Source organism: Oncorhynchus mykiss, chromosome 4, assembly GCF_013265735.2.
Source record: "Oncorhynchus mykiss isolate Arlee chromosome 4, USDA_OmykA_1.1, whole genome shotgun sequence".
Classification (NCBI taxonomy): domain Eukaryota; kingdom Metazoa; phylum Chordata; class Actinopteri; order Salmoniformes; family Salmonidae; genus Oncorhynchus; species Oncorhynchus mykiss.
Genome location: NC_048568.1, coordinates 32,685,422 through 32,700,659, shown reverse-complemented (window position 1 = coordinate 32,700,659; position 15,238 = coordinate 32,685,422). Strand labels below are relative to the sequence as shown.

Sequence of the window (15,238 nt, the reverse complement as noted above, 5' to 3'; positions counted from 1 at the left end):
TTTTGGCCAGAGAGGTTAATGCAACCGCTGTGTCAAATGTAAAAAGAAAATAACGGAAAAAGCAAACCATGCAATAATCTGAGTACGGCGCTCAGAGACCAACACAACCCAAAAATATATCCACCATGTTGGAGTCAACAGAAGTCAGAAAGAGCATTATAAATATTCACTTACCTTTGATGATCTTCATTAGAATGCACTCCCAGGAATCCCAGTTCCACTATAAATGTTTGATTTGTTCCATAAAGTCCATCATTTGTCAGTTTGTTTTGTTCGATAAAGTCCCTCTTTATATCCAAAAACCTCAATTTTGTTGCCGCATTTTGTTCAGTTATCCATTGGCTCAAAGGCAGTCACAACAGGCAGATGAAAAATCCAAATAGTACCAGTAAAGTTCGTAGAAACATGTCAAACGATGTTCATAATCAATCCTCAGGGTGTCTTTTGTTTAAATAATCTATAATATTTCAACCGGACAATAGCGTTGTCAATATAAAGGAAAAACAACGAAAGGCGCGCTCTCGGTCATGCGCACCAAACAGCTCTGGGACTTTCCACTGTCCACCCATTCACAGTGGTCTTACTCCCTCCCTCATTTTTCAGAATACAAGCCTGAAACAATTTCTTAAGACTGTTGACATCTAGTGGATGCCATAGGAAGTGTAGTCCTGAGCCATCGGATACTGTGTAGACATTCAATTGAAAACTACAAACATAAAAAATCCCACTTCCGGGATGGACTTTTCTCAGGTTTTCGCCTGCCATATCAGTTCGGTTGTACTCACTTACATTATTTTAACAGGTTAGGAAACTTTAGAGTGTTTTATATCCAAATCTACCAATTATATGCATAACCTAGCTTCTGGGCCTGAGTAACAGGGAGTTTACTTTAGGCACGCTTTTCATCCAGACGTCAAAATACTGCCCCCTTTCCCAAACAGGCTAATAGAAAGTAATCTAAAAGTAACAGAATGTAATCAGATTACGTTACTGATTTTGGGTAATCCAAAAGTTATGTTACTGATTACAATTTTGGACAGGTAACTAGTAACTGTAATGGATTACATTTAGAAAGTAACCTACCCAAGCCTGGCTAATTGCCCTTGCATTCTGGTGCAACACAAACAAACCAAGTCATATCCTACTTTCTACCTTTCCAGTAACAATGCCAAACATTTCTAGAATAGTCATCCAGTACATTGAAGGTCACCTCGGCTGTGAGGTGTGAGGGTGAGGGTGTGATTGTCCTTCAGCCCTGTCTGCAGCCTTAGCAGCATGTTGTCCAGTCTCTCCAGCCCCTGTCTGTCCTTGACACTGTGGGGACAGCTTCTACTGACTGCTGTGAGGGAAAAATGATTTATTTACCTGATTTATTTGGGATAGTTTAGGAGTAGAACAATCCCTCATTGTCTCAAAATCATCCTTGCATCTGGGAAACTAAGCCATTTTTGGATTGAAGTTTACACACATTGAGAGATATTTGAAGGAGTATATTGTTGCATTGTTTGTTCAGTTTTGTCTTGATAAATCTCACCAAGACTGTGTCTGCTGGACGATCACGATAATTTCATGATACTGTGACTCTGTGATGAGGTTGACAGTGTGATAAGGGAATATAAGCCAATTTGGAGAAAAACAATCAAGTGAATGTGATGCTATTTTCATTTATATTTGTTTTAGATATGTGTATTAAGAATATTGGTAAAAGTAATAATTTCAGTATTTCCTGGATCAGAAATGAACTGGACTAAACTCTTGTTTGGATCTGTCCTTTCTTGAGATTATGGATTGTGACTACACATGGTATCTAGATGCATGGAAGGGAATTTGACCAAACAGGGTGTGGACCTCAAAACCCCCCCTAACCGGCTGAAGAAATGGCGTTCAATACGACCCTGTCCTGCACCACTATCAAGAGACCTGAGTCTGAGCCAGCAACCGGTGTACAGCATCCAGTTGAAGCTATCGACTGCCTTTTCTCTAATGCCTTTTCTTTCAGAAGTGCAAAAGAATCCACGTGGAATGAGCATGGAGAGAGATCTATTCCAAAACCTCCCTTATGTTGCTGGTCTACTGGTTGGCAAATGGACAAGACATAATAGGCGTTGGTGGTGAGGCTAAGTGAGACATTAGTCTGTTTGGGAAAATCTGATTATTCCCGAGACATTGAAATTGGGACATTATCGTGGGTCATCCATTTGAACTGTGAAGCTATCTGAAGAAGAAACATTAAGAAATGCCAGAAGATTGTGTACTGGGGAAGGGTTGGTCAACTGTGCCCATAATTCATTTAAGCTTGTCTGAAATTGTTTATTTTGGGGTTTATTGAGGTCTACACACTGCTAAATTTATAGTATTTTAGCCCAAGAATGCATTGAGATACTGATCTGTAATTATAATCATGATGAGAAAGTTAATATTGGAATTATAGGATAATTATATTGTATGTTAATATGAGTGTACATTCTGCCAGTATTGATGTGTGTTAAGTTGAGGGTTTTAATTTTGTGTCACAGAACAAATGGGAATCACTGAGCAATGTCATTCAGGATTATGGGTTGGATAATTAATTGGGTTTTTAATTCTAATTTGGAAACTGAATGATTTCCCTGACCTATTCCCTATTCCTGACTACATCTCTGATGATGAGGACCCCAATTCTGAGCATAAGGACCCAGATGTGGAGCTCATGTTCTACACTGTGTGTACAATGTGCCCAGAGAGGGGTCTCTGTCACTGGTGTAGGAAGGGTTCTAAACAGGGGTGGACATTTATGTCATGCTGACACCTACCTTTGTGCATTTTTCCAGCGTGATGACTGCCCTATCTGTTATGATGAAGCTTGTGTGTGATGTTCATTTTAAGGGCTTTATAATATTCCAAATTGACTGTGTTTTGATAAAGGTATTAATCTCAGAAACCCAGAGGAAGGTTGGATGAAATGTCAGGCACCAGAGGGATGTATTTTGTTAGTTTAAATGTATATTTAACAATCTCAATTTTTTCTTGAAGAAACAAAGTTTCTTGAGAGGGGAATGTGAGAGAAAAGTTTTTACTCGATTTATTTCATATTAATGTTTAACAATTAATATGTAACTAATAGTAAGACATTTCTGTCCTACTGTGTTTTTATGGTCTCCACTCTAGTTCCATTCAGCTAATCTGGGTGTATGGTCACCAGAGATGGCTTGGGCTGACAAATGAGTTAAAGATGGCATTACATAGACAATAATGTGTTTTTACTAAGGATTGCTTAGGAGTAGAACAATCCCTCAGTGTCTGAAAATCATCCTTGCATCTGGCAAACTAAGCCAGGGTGGGGTTAAGACAACTACCCTGTGTAGATAACAACAGGATGAACCCAGAGTGGTTTATGATGCCCCAATCTGCACGGGAGGGGTGGAACCAACCATGACTAAGCAATTTTAGTGTTAGATATATATAGTACTCTGCATTTGTGTAAAGGTTAGGTTACTCGGTCCAACACTCAAGGGTGTGGGGTCAACCAGCCTCATTATTGCAATAATTCATTAATTTTTAATAAAGATGATTGTTTGAAAAAAGGACTCTCTCACTTGATTAGAATATTCCACGACGCTGCCTGGTGTACAGGTGACATGTCTACAGTGTCATCCTCCTCAGTCCACAAGTGTTGTCCTCCTCAGTCCATCAGTGTCCTACAGACAGAGAGAGTGACATTTATGATGAGCATGGCCTTATTTCTATTACAGCATGTTGGATGACTGTCATTCATATTCCAGTGACATATACAATTCCACCTGGCACACTCTTGCCTGCATCTAGCTTATTTAGGGTGCAATCATTAGTCCAACAGTTGCAAACAAGAGTTTCTAATGGACATATTCAGGTATTTTTTATCCCCATTTCATTTGCTTCCGTTTAACCTGTCTAGAACTGGGGTTCCGCCAGTGAAAGTGCAGGGCGCCAAATTCAAAACAACAAAAAATCTCATCATTAAAATTCCTCAAGCATACAAGTATTTTACACAATTTTAAAGATACATTTCTCATTAATCGAGCCACAGTGTCTGATTTCAAAAAGGATTTACAGCACAAAGCACCACAAGCGATTATGTTAGGTCACCACCAAGCCACAGAAAAACACAGCCATTTTTCCAGCCAAAGAGAGGAGTCACAAAAAGCAGAAAGAGAGATAAAATGAATCACTAACCTTTGATGATCTTCATCAGATGACACTCATAGGACTTCATGTTACACAATACATGTATGTTTTGTTTGATAAAGTTCATATTTAACAAAAAAATCTGAGTTTACATTGGGGAGTTATGTTCTGTAGTTCTAAAACATGTGGTGATTGTGCAGAGAGCCACATCAATTTACAGAAATACTCATAATAAGCATTGCTAAAGATATGACTATTATTCATCGAACTTTAGATAAACTTCTCCTTAACTTCTTAAGGTACAGGGGGCAGCATTTTCACTTTTGGATAAATAGCGTGCCCAATTTCAACTTCCTGCTACTCATGCCAAGAAGATTTGGATAGAAAACACTCTGAAGTTTGTAAAACTGTTTGAATCATGTCTGTGAGTATAACAGAACTTATGTAGCAGGCAAAACCCTGAGGACTAACTGTTCAGAACTGGTTTTCAGTTCCTACCGCTGCCACTGGATGTCACCAGTCTTTGGAATTTGGTTGAGGTTATTCATTTGTGCAATGAAGAAATAAGGCCATCTAGGAACTTCTTAACGCGGTTGAGAGTTGTGCAAGATGTGAAAAGTAGCATGGTTTGTTGTCTTCCTGTATTAAACATAGATAGACCTGTCTACAAATTGATCGATTTTTAACGTTTAAAAATACCTAAAGTTGTATTACAAAAGTAGTTTGAAATATTTTGGCAAAGTTTATAGGCAACTTTTGAAATATTTTGTAGTGACGTTGTGCATTTTGAAGCTTTTTCTTTCAATTTCCGTTTTTAGGATATCTAAGGTTGGATTAGAAAAGTTGTTTGAAATGTTTGGACCAAGTTTACAGATAACTTATTAGATACAGTGCCTTGCGAAAGTATTCGGCCCCCTTGAACTTTGCGACCTTTTGCCACATTTCAGGCTTCAAACATACAGATATACAACTGTATTTTTTTGTGAAGAATCAACAACAAGTGGGACACAATCATGAAGTGGAACGACATTTATTGTATATTTCAAACTTTTTTAACAAATCAAAAACTGAAAAATTGGGCTTGCAAAATTATTCAGCCCCCTTAAGTTAATACTTTGTAGCGCCACCTTTTGCTGCGATTACAGCTGTAAGTCGCTTGGGGTATGTCTCTATCAGTTTTGCACATCGAGAGACTGACATTTTTTCCCATTCCTCCTTGCAAAACAGCTCGAGCTCAGTGAGGTTGGATGGAGAGCATTTGTGAACAGCAGTTTTCAGTTCTTTCCACATATTCTCAATTGGATTCAGGTCTGGACTTTGACTTGGCCATTCGAACACCTGGATATGTTTATTTTTGAACGATTCCATTGTAGATTTTGCTTTATGTTTTGGATCATTGTCTTGTTGGAAGACAAATCTCCGTCCCAGTCTCAGGTCTTTTGCAGACTCCATCAGGTTTTCTTCCAGAATGGTCCTGTATTTGGCTCCATCCATCTTCCCATCAATTTTAACCATCTTCCCTGTCCCTGCTGAAGAAAAGTAGGCCCAAACCATGATGCTGCCAACACCATGTTTGACAGTGGGGATGGTGTGTTCAGGGTGATGAGCTGTGTTGCTTTTACGCCAAATATAACGTTTTGCATTGTTGCCAAAAAGTTCAATTTTGGTTTCATCTGACCAGAGCACCTTCTTCCACATGTTTGGTGTGTCTCCCAGGTGGCTTGTGGCATACTTTAGACGACACTTTTATGGATATCTTTAAGAAATGGCATTCTTCTTGCCACTCTTCCATAAAGGCCAGATTTGTGCAATATACGACTGATTGTTGTCCTATGGACAGAGTCTCCCACCTCAGCTGTAGATCTCTGCAGTTCATCCAGAGTGATCATGGGCCTCTTGGCTGCATCTCTGATCAGTCTTCTCCTTGTATGAGCTGAAAGTTTAGAGGGACGGCCAGGTCTTGGTAGATTTGCAGTGTTCTGATACTCCTTCCATTTCAATATTATCGCTTGCACAGTGCTCTTTGGGATGTTTAAAGCTTGGGAAATCTTTTTGTATCCAAATCCGGCTTTAAACTTCTTCACAACAGTATCTCGGACCTGCCTGGTGTGTTCCTTGTTCTTCATGATACTCTCTGCGCTTTTAACGGACCTCTGAGACTATCACAGTGCAGGTGCATTTATACGGAGACTTGATTACACACAGGTGGATTGTATTTATCATCATTAGTCATTTAGGTCAACATTGGATCATTCAGAGATCCTCACTGAACTTCTGGAGAGAGTTTGCTGCACTGAAAGTAAAGGGGCTGAATAATTTTGCACGCACAATTTTTCAGTTTTTGATTTGTTAAAAAAGTTCATGATTGTGTCCCACTTGTTGTTAATTTTTCACAAAAAAATACAGTTTTATATCTTTATGTTTGAAGCCTGAAATGTGGCAAAAGGTCGCAAAGTTCAAGGGGGCCGAATACTTTCGCAAGGCACTGTACGTTGTAGTCATGTTGGGCGAGTTGGAACCGGTGTATTTCTGAATCAAACGTGCCAAATAAATACACATTTTATGGATATAAAGAAGGAATTTATCGAACAAAATTACCCTTTGTGATGTTTCTGGGACATTTTGGAGTGCCAACAAAAGAAGATCTTCAAAGGTGAGGCACAAATTATGTGTTTATGTGTGAAATGTGTTTTTCATGCTTTGGTATGCGGGGTGCTGTCCTCAGATAATCGCATGGTTTGCTTTTGCCGTAAAGCCTTTTCAAAATCTGACACGGCGGCTGGATTTACAACAAGTTAAGCTTTATTTTGATGTATTGCCCTCGTGATTTTTTGAAGTTAAATATTTATAGGGTTATCTTTGGTCTCTTTGTTGTCTCTCTGATTAATGCCCTCCTTGCCTGGTTTGTGCATTTTGGTGGGCAGCCCTCTCTTGGCAGGTTTGTTGTGGTGCCATATTCTTTCAATGTTTTAATCATGGATTTAATGGTGCTCCGTGGGATGTTCAAAGTTTCTCATATTTTTTTATAACCAATCTGTACTTTTCCACAAATTTGTCCCTGACCTTCATAGTGCCGCTTGCTTGGTGGTGTTGCAGACTCTGGGGCCTTTCAGAATATACTGCGATCATGTGACACTTAGATTGCACACAGGTGGACTTTATTTAACTAATTATGTGACTTCTGAAGGTAATTGCTTGTGCCAGATGTTATTTATGGGTTTCATAGCAAAGGGGCGTGAATTCATATGCACACACCACTTTTCCATTTTTTACTTTTTTTATAAACATTTTTAAATAAGTAATTTTTTTTTCTTCACCTCACCAGTTTGGACTACTTTGTCCACTACATGAAATCCAAATAAAAATCAATTGAAATCACTGGTTGTAATGCAACAAAATAGGAAACATTCTAAGGGGGTGAATACTTTTGCAAGGCACTGTATTTGGTGACGTGAATATATTTAGTATAGTTTTATAAAAACATATTTTTTTACAATTTTTATTTTTATGAAATTGACTGAGGAGGATGGTCCTCCCCTTCCTCCTCTGACGAGCCTCCAGTGGTTCAGAAGTAATCTGACTCTGGCAGCCAAAACAGCCAAATACTCCAAATAAATGTGAATATTTTCTCAATTGCGATACAGTTCTAGAGCATAAATCCCTTTACTTTCATATCACATCAAAATAATTTTACAAATATACAAAAAATATACATACTATGCACTGTTTTAACTGATTTCAACACAATTCAATTAGAACAGATGGTTGCCTCTGTCTTCCGTAAACAAGCGCTGTAACATGGAAATAAGGGCGCGTGGGAAAACTTACCCTAACGCTATAAAGATTTGTATTAATTTAACCTTTTGTTTTATGAAAAACATTTCTCGAGGATATGAACATTAACTTCCAAAGGTTTCCAAAATCGTATCGCAAGCAAGGAATATAAACGTGTAGTCTGAGCGTTGGGACTATTGTGCACAGTCCCAAGCCATTGTCAGTGCTTCAACTGAGCCCTCTTTGCTGAACAAGAGCTACTAGAATATAGACTTAATTTCCCATCTCATTGTGATTGGGTTTAGTGCTGCTTGCTGATTGTTATGAGGTATATTATACTCTTCCTTTTGGTCCCAGCTTGACATGGCCTCAGTATAGTGTTCTGGATCAAACCAATGTGTCTTAGATTTTACAGCAAGTGCCGTGCCACTTGAGTCCCATTCAGGTCATGGTCAAGGCTGAGTGATTGTACGCTTTTGTGAAGTCCTCTCCATTCCCTCGGTGTTAGAGAAAACACTGTTCTGTAGTTGAGATGGCAGTAGCAGCCGCATTGGCCCACTATGATCAATAACAGATCTATGGTGTGAAATATGGGTCTAGAGGAGGAGACATTCATATCCTCGTCATTTTCACTGAGTAAAATTCACTTCTTTGAGATGTGGTTGAATGCACACAACAGCCTACATCCTGCCTTGTTGGTCCTGTCTAGCAGTGATGCCAAGGGACTTTGGGACTTGGCTGGAGAAGACAGATGTAATCATCTCTGTGACATGTACAATGTAATCATTTCAAGCATGCTCTGAGGACTTGAATAAGCTCAGTTCATGAGGGGAGGGGTGTGTGTGTGTGTGTGGGTGTGTGTTGGGGAGAGATTTTCTTCTACCTCTAGTCTTATCTCTGAGGATACTGTAAGCCACTGGAGCTGGGCGATATGGACAAATATCCATATCACGATAAATTGACGGAATCAACACCATAACGATAAATAGGTTATAACAATGTCCACCAGTTTTTTATACTACCCTTCAAACTACTACTGCTAGTTTGAATGTAGTAGCTATCAATTGTCCCAACAATCACCCATATTAGCAAACTTCATTTTAAACTTCACATTTCTCTAGTATAGGCTACTTATGATAATGAACGATATCAGCAAAATGTCCATGAGTTTATTGTCCCAGCGCTACACTATGAAAAATAAATAAATTAAATGACTCAGCGTCATTGCATCACATTTGGCTTATGAGAAACAAACTACAACACAACTGCACTGTCCATTTTGCATTTCAAATGAGACGATACATAAGCTTCCGCAGTCTGAAATGAGACTTGACTGGTTGGGGCTTTCGCTAAGCTCCACTCATCCATAATATGAAATATGTTTTGTTCACTGGAAACTATTTTACTAATGGTCATCTGTAAACTCCTCGAGAATAGTTTTTCCTCACATTTTTTTTATCCAGAGCTTTTCACCAAGAGATGTTTTAAATGACAAAGCTCAACTTTTTATTTCAATTTCTTTACGAGACTAACCACTTAGGGTTGCTTAAAGACATCAGGCAGAGAACAAAGGCAACCTGTCCATTCCAATCCAGACCTGATCATATTGACTGTTATCTCAGACCACTAAAGCTATAGCCTTGACAGTCTGAGAGCCGTCTTAGAGGGACTATACAATTGATACAAAAATACACACTGAAACACTAGTGGCATTATAGAGAGAAAATGCAGTCAAAATATGGCAAGACACCAATTTGTGTTATGAGTTTGTACATCAACGATGCCTCAACAGCTTTACATCTTCTTTCGGGACAGAGGCCAAACACTATTTGGAATGGGAAAAAACAAGCTAAGGAGAAGTTCAGAAGGGAAGTCAACTGGTAAGTAGCATGGTGTTCCTTGCTGTGCATCACAGCTATTTTAAGTATGTTGTTACTGTGTAATAACAGACACATGTTTATAAGTATTGACATTTTCTCATATAAAGACAGTCAAGAAAATGGGCATACAATCTCTAAAGTTTACAGTAGCCCACACCCAGCCTCTGTTTTAATTCTCCAAATTAGCTCCCTTTCAATGCTACTACACAGTGCAGAACCCTTGACCGTGTCTCTCGTATTGAGCTAACAAGTCATCACCTCAGTGTTTGCGAGGCAATTCAACGTGTCTAGAGACAGGGCGTGTGGCAGTACTCCAAGAGCTGAATTGTATTTTCTGTCTCGCTCATTCAAAATGTCCTCACAGGAAGAAATATCACATACCGCCACACTTACTCACATGTGACAAATGTAGAAAAACTAAAACTGTATTATGTGTGATACTCATGTGTGATATTAGTAGTATCAGTAATTGCTAATGCAGTAAGTTTTGGATTTGACATCAATCTACACAACTGCCAAAGTGTTTTTGCTGGGCAAATGTATGAACATATTTCAAATAAACCAAACTATTGCAAGTAATATAACAGGAAAATATTGCACGTTGGTATTTAAGTTAATCCCTTTGGGTATGTTTCCATTCTCTCACTCAGCAGGTGATATTAGGGCATTTGGGCTGGAATGGAAAGTGCTAAATGTTATGGGACAACTACACTAGTTAGCTTTTTTTGCCACACAACAAAATCATATGTAAAGTCTATATGTGGGCAACAAAGCAAGTCATTTGAAAATTTTGGTTTTATTGTAGGATACATTAAATTAATGTTAACCGAGTTTTTCAATGAAAATGTACTGGTGTTATTTCCCAATCACCAAATGACATTTTAGAAATCTGACGTTGGCGAGGCTTATGTATTGCAGCATGCTGGAACTGAATCAAAAACAGTCCATGAAGTTACCAAAGCTCATCTAACCGAACCATGTGGCTCAGTTGGTAGAGCATGTCTCTTGTAACGCCAGGGTTGTGGATTTGATTTTCACAGGGGACCAGTATGAAAAGATACGCACTCACTCTGGATAAGAACGTCTGCAAAATTACTAAATAGTTCATAGTTTCCTAATAGTGAAGACCCCTTTTGAAAATGGAACTAATAAGGAACAAAGTGATGATAACAGAAATCACCACTCACACACAGTCACACACATTGTGAGGTCACCTTTACGTTGAATCAGCCGAGTGACGTTTACTGTAGGATAAAAAATCTAGTGAATTTGGGACTTAAAGGTGTCCATTGCATCATGGTCACTGCCAGTGTAAACGTCAGTGTAGATTTGGATGTGGTTCGGTAGAGCTACACTTGTGTGCTGAGTAACCGTGTTCATGTCAAATACTAATGTTAGCTCCAAGAACTCATGCCTTGGCTTTAGCTCAATGGGCTAATGTGCTTTTGAGCCGACAAGCAAGTGGGCCATGTCAAAGTCTCTTCTCTGACTCTAGTAAATTATACAACCCTCAAAATATAATGACCATGTCACTGTTTACTGGCAGAATTACAACCCCCACAAAGGCAGTAGACAGTAGAGGAGTTTTGAAATAAAACTAAAGGTAATTTCTGCTGCTTCAAAGCCTTTGTTTACCTCTGACTCTCATGTCTGTCATTGCAGTTTAAAACGAGCTTCACTCATCCGTCAACAACTCCTATTTTATAAACTAGAGGTCGGACGCCGCTTATGGCCGATTACATTGCACTCTACAAGGAGACTCCGTGGCAGGCTGACCACCTGTTATGTGAGTGAAGCAAGGAGCCAAGGTAAGTTGCTAGCTAGCATTAAGCTTATCTTATAAAAAACAATCTTAACATAATCACTAGTTAACTACACATGGTTGATGATATTACTAGTTTATCTAGTGTGTTCTGCGTTGCACATAATCGATGCAGTGCCTGTTAATGTCTCATCGAATCACAGCCTACTTCTCCAAACGGGTGATGATTTAACAAGCGCATTCACAAAAAAAAACACTGTCGTTGCACCAATGCACCTAACCATTAACATCAATGTCTTTCTTAAAATCAATACACAAGTATATATTTTTCAACCTGCATATTTAGCTAAAAGAAATGCATGTTAGCAGGCAATATTAAAACATCTAAGAGCTAGGGTCTATTTTCCTGAATTTCCGACTGACTGACGTGCCCAAAGTAAACTGCCTGTTACTCGGGCCCAGAAGCCAGGATATGCATATAAGTGTATAGGAAACACTTTGAAGTTTCTAGAAACATTAAAATAATGTCTGAGACTAAAACACAATTCATATGGCAGGCGAAATTCCAAACAAAAACCAACCGTCATGTTTGTTTTTTTGAGATCCTAGGCTCTTATAATGGACTCTATATAATTCCAGCTCCCAGATTGCAATTCCTATGGCTTCCACAAGATGACAGCAGTCTTCGTTCATTGTTTCAGGCTTGTTTCTTCAAAAACGAGCAAGAATTTTGAGTTTTTGTACAAATACTCCCGGTTCAAAATCAGTCTGTTGGCACACAGTGAAGAGGATGCGGGCTTACTTGTTTTACAGTTAGATTAACAATAATTTAAGCTTTTAAATGATATAAGATACTTGTATGTTCATGAATGTTTAATATTATGATTATTTATTTGAATTGCGCACCCTCCAGTTTCACCGGAAGTGGTCAACAGACGCATATCCCTAGGGAAATTGTCACTTCTCTTGCGTTCTGTGCAAGCAGAGTCAGGGTATATGCAAAAGTTTTGGCCGAAGACCATTTCTTCCTAACAAAGACCGTAATTAATTTGCCAGAATTGTACATAATTATTACATAACATTGAAGGTTGCGCAATTTAACAGCAATATTTAGACTTATGGATGCCACCCGTTCGATAACATACTGAACGCTTCCGTATTTCACTGAAAGAATAAACGTTTTGTTTTCGAAATGATAGTTTCCGGATTTTACCATATTAATGACCTAAGGCTCGTATTTCTGGGTGTTTATTATATTATAATTAAGTATATGATTTGATATTTGATAGAGCAGTCTGACTGAGCGGTGGCAGGCAGCATTCATTCAAACAGCACTTTCCTGCATTTGCCAGCAGCTCTTCACAATGCTTGAAGCACAGTGCTGTTTATGACTTCAAGCCTATCAACTCCCGAGATTAGGCTGGCAATACTATAGTGCCTATAAGAACATCCAATAGTCAAAGGTATATACAATACAAATGGTATAGAGAGAAATAGTCCTATAATTCCTATAATAACTACAACCTAAAAGTTCTTAATTGGGAATATAGAAGACTCATGTTAAAGAAACCACCAGCTTTCATATGTTCTAATGTTGTCACGACTTCCGCCAAAGTCGGCTCCTCTCCTTGTTCGGGCGGCGTACGGCGACCGCCGTCACCGGCTTTCTAACCATCGCCGCTCCATTTTTCATATATTAATTTGTTTTGTCTTGTCCCATACACACCTGGTTTTCATTCCCTAATCATTCTACAAGTATTTAGCCCCCCCGTACACACCATTGACACATGTTCTGAGCAAGGAACTTAAACGTAGGTTTTTTAAATGGCACATATTGTACTTTTACTTTCTTCTCCAACACTTTGTTTTTGCATTATTTAAACCAAATTGAACATGTTCCATTATTTATTTGAGACTATTTTTATTTATGTATTATATTAAGTTAAAATAAAAGTGTTCATTCAGTATTGTTGTGATTGTAATTTTTACCAATATATATATAAAAATTGTTTGATTAGTCTGTATTGTCTTTTTTTGGTCCTCCAATAATCGGTATCGGTATTGAAAAATCATAATCGGTTGAACTCTAATATAAACATATTATTAACATCATTATACCATCAGTGTCATGACTACGCATTTATTCACTTTGATATGCAAATGCATATCAAACTCCATTTAAAATTAACAAGAGTACATTGTTTTATTATCAATTGTAAGTAACGATTCATTCATGTATTATAATGTTAATTAGTAAAAAATAGTACAAAAACAAAAGCCATGAATAAGAACTATGTGGCTTTAGGCTGAATGCGTTTTCAGGTCAAGCTCAAACAGTACTGTGTGTACCCTGTGTCTTTGTCCCACGCGTATATCAGCCTCCCCTATCCACAGTCATTTGATAAATTGAGAACGAGATGGTTTTTGGAAAGAGGTGAGATGAGAGCGGCCTTCTGAGAGAGGTGTCTTGGGGGCACGGACAAGCACACACACACATGCACACACACACTTACCTCAGTCTGTGGACCAGAGCAAGGCCAGTAGGGGATGAGGGTTATCTCACCTCTTTTCAACTCCATCTCCGGTGTAACTATGTCTGGAATTCAGTCCTCGCCTCTCCTGTCAGGTCTGGTCTCACTGTAAATGACAGATCGAAGCAGATATTACCCTCTGCAGATGATAAAGAGTTTTGGTGCCAGAGTCTTGCTACAGCACTGCCTGCAAAAATGAATTCCCTATCCGGCGAGATTACCGTTTTCAAAACTCTGTTTTCAGGCATAATTCTGCTTTTGAATAGGTTACAAAATGGCAGCGTTAAGTAAGGAATCGTTGCATTAAGATGTAATATATTAAAAGGGGAAACATTAACATAATTTATAAAAAATTGCACACAAAACCATAGTTGAGTTGTGCATCTTTAATGGCTGAAGCCTCGGGTCCAGCTCCAGCTAGTGCTGCACTCCAGCAATCATGAATAACCAAGCAGCTTGCAGTCTTGATTCAAGCCCAAATTGATAATTTTACACACAGAACATGTCCTATATAATTAAATCACACCTGAGGGGAGAGTTGTCCCTGAGAGTCCATCCCAGAGAGAGAGAGAGAGAGAGAGAGAGAGAGAGAGAGAGAGAGAGAGAGAGAGAGAGAGAGAGAGAGAGAGAGAGAGAGAGAGAGACTGACAGACAGACAGACAGACAGACAGACAGACAGACAGAGACAGAAAGAGAGAGAGAGAGGTGGGATGAGAGAGAAAGTGAGGGGGATAGAGGAGAGAGAAAGAGAGAGAGAGGAAGAGAGAGAGGAAGAGAGAGAGAAGAGAAAGAGAGAGGAAGAAAGGTAAAGGGAGGGAGTGAGAGAAGAAAGAGATGAAGAGAAGGAGGACTAAAGAGAGAGAGAGAGAGAAGAGGGAGAGAACCGTGACTGCTTTCAAAGGAAAGAAAAAGGACGAAGTAGGTAATGAATAATTCAGGAGGAGTTTGCTCCTGAGAGGCCGCTGAAAATATATTGATGTTGGAAAAATGCTAATTAAAGAAAGGGAGGTGCTTTTGCTTTTGGTTTGGAAGCCATCCGTCAGTCTGCCCAGGCAGGCAGTCTAAATTCACAGCGATGCCTGGGCTAATGGTGCTAGTGGTGCCACTGGGGAAAGACGGCATGAAACAGCCCAGGCAGAGCTAATGAG

General features: G+C 39.0%; 1 long non-coding RNA gene across 1 annotated transcript in view; it reads right to left on the bottom strand.

The window, feature by feature from the left end:
• Nucleotides 1-1,056: 1,056 nt before the first annotated feature.
• Nucleotides 1,057-15,238, bottom strand: part of LOC110520986 — a 33,316-nt gene continuing 19,134 nt past the window's right edge. Inside the window, exons 2-4 of the long non-coding RNA XR_002473072.2 lie at nucleotides 14,123-14,196; nucleotides 3,576-3,677; nucleotides 1,057-1,339 (exon numbers count right to left, since the gene is read on the bottom strand). This is a non-coding gene — a long non-coding RNA (uncharacterized LOC110520986). The remainder of the gene's footprint in view (nucleotides 1,340-3,575; nucleotides 3,678-14,122; nucleotides 14,197-15,238) is intronic.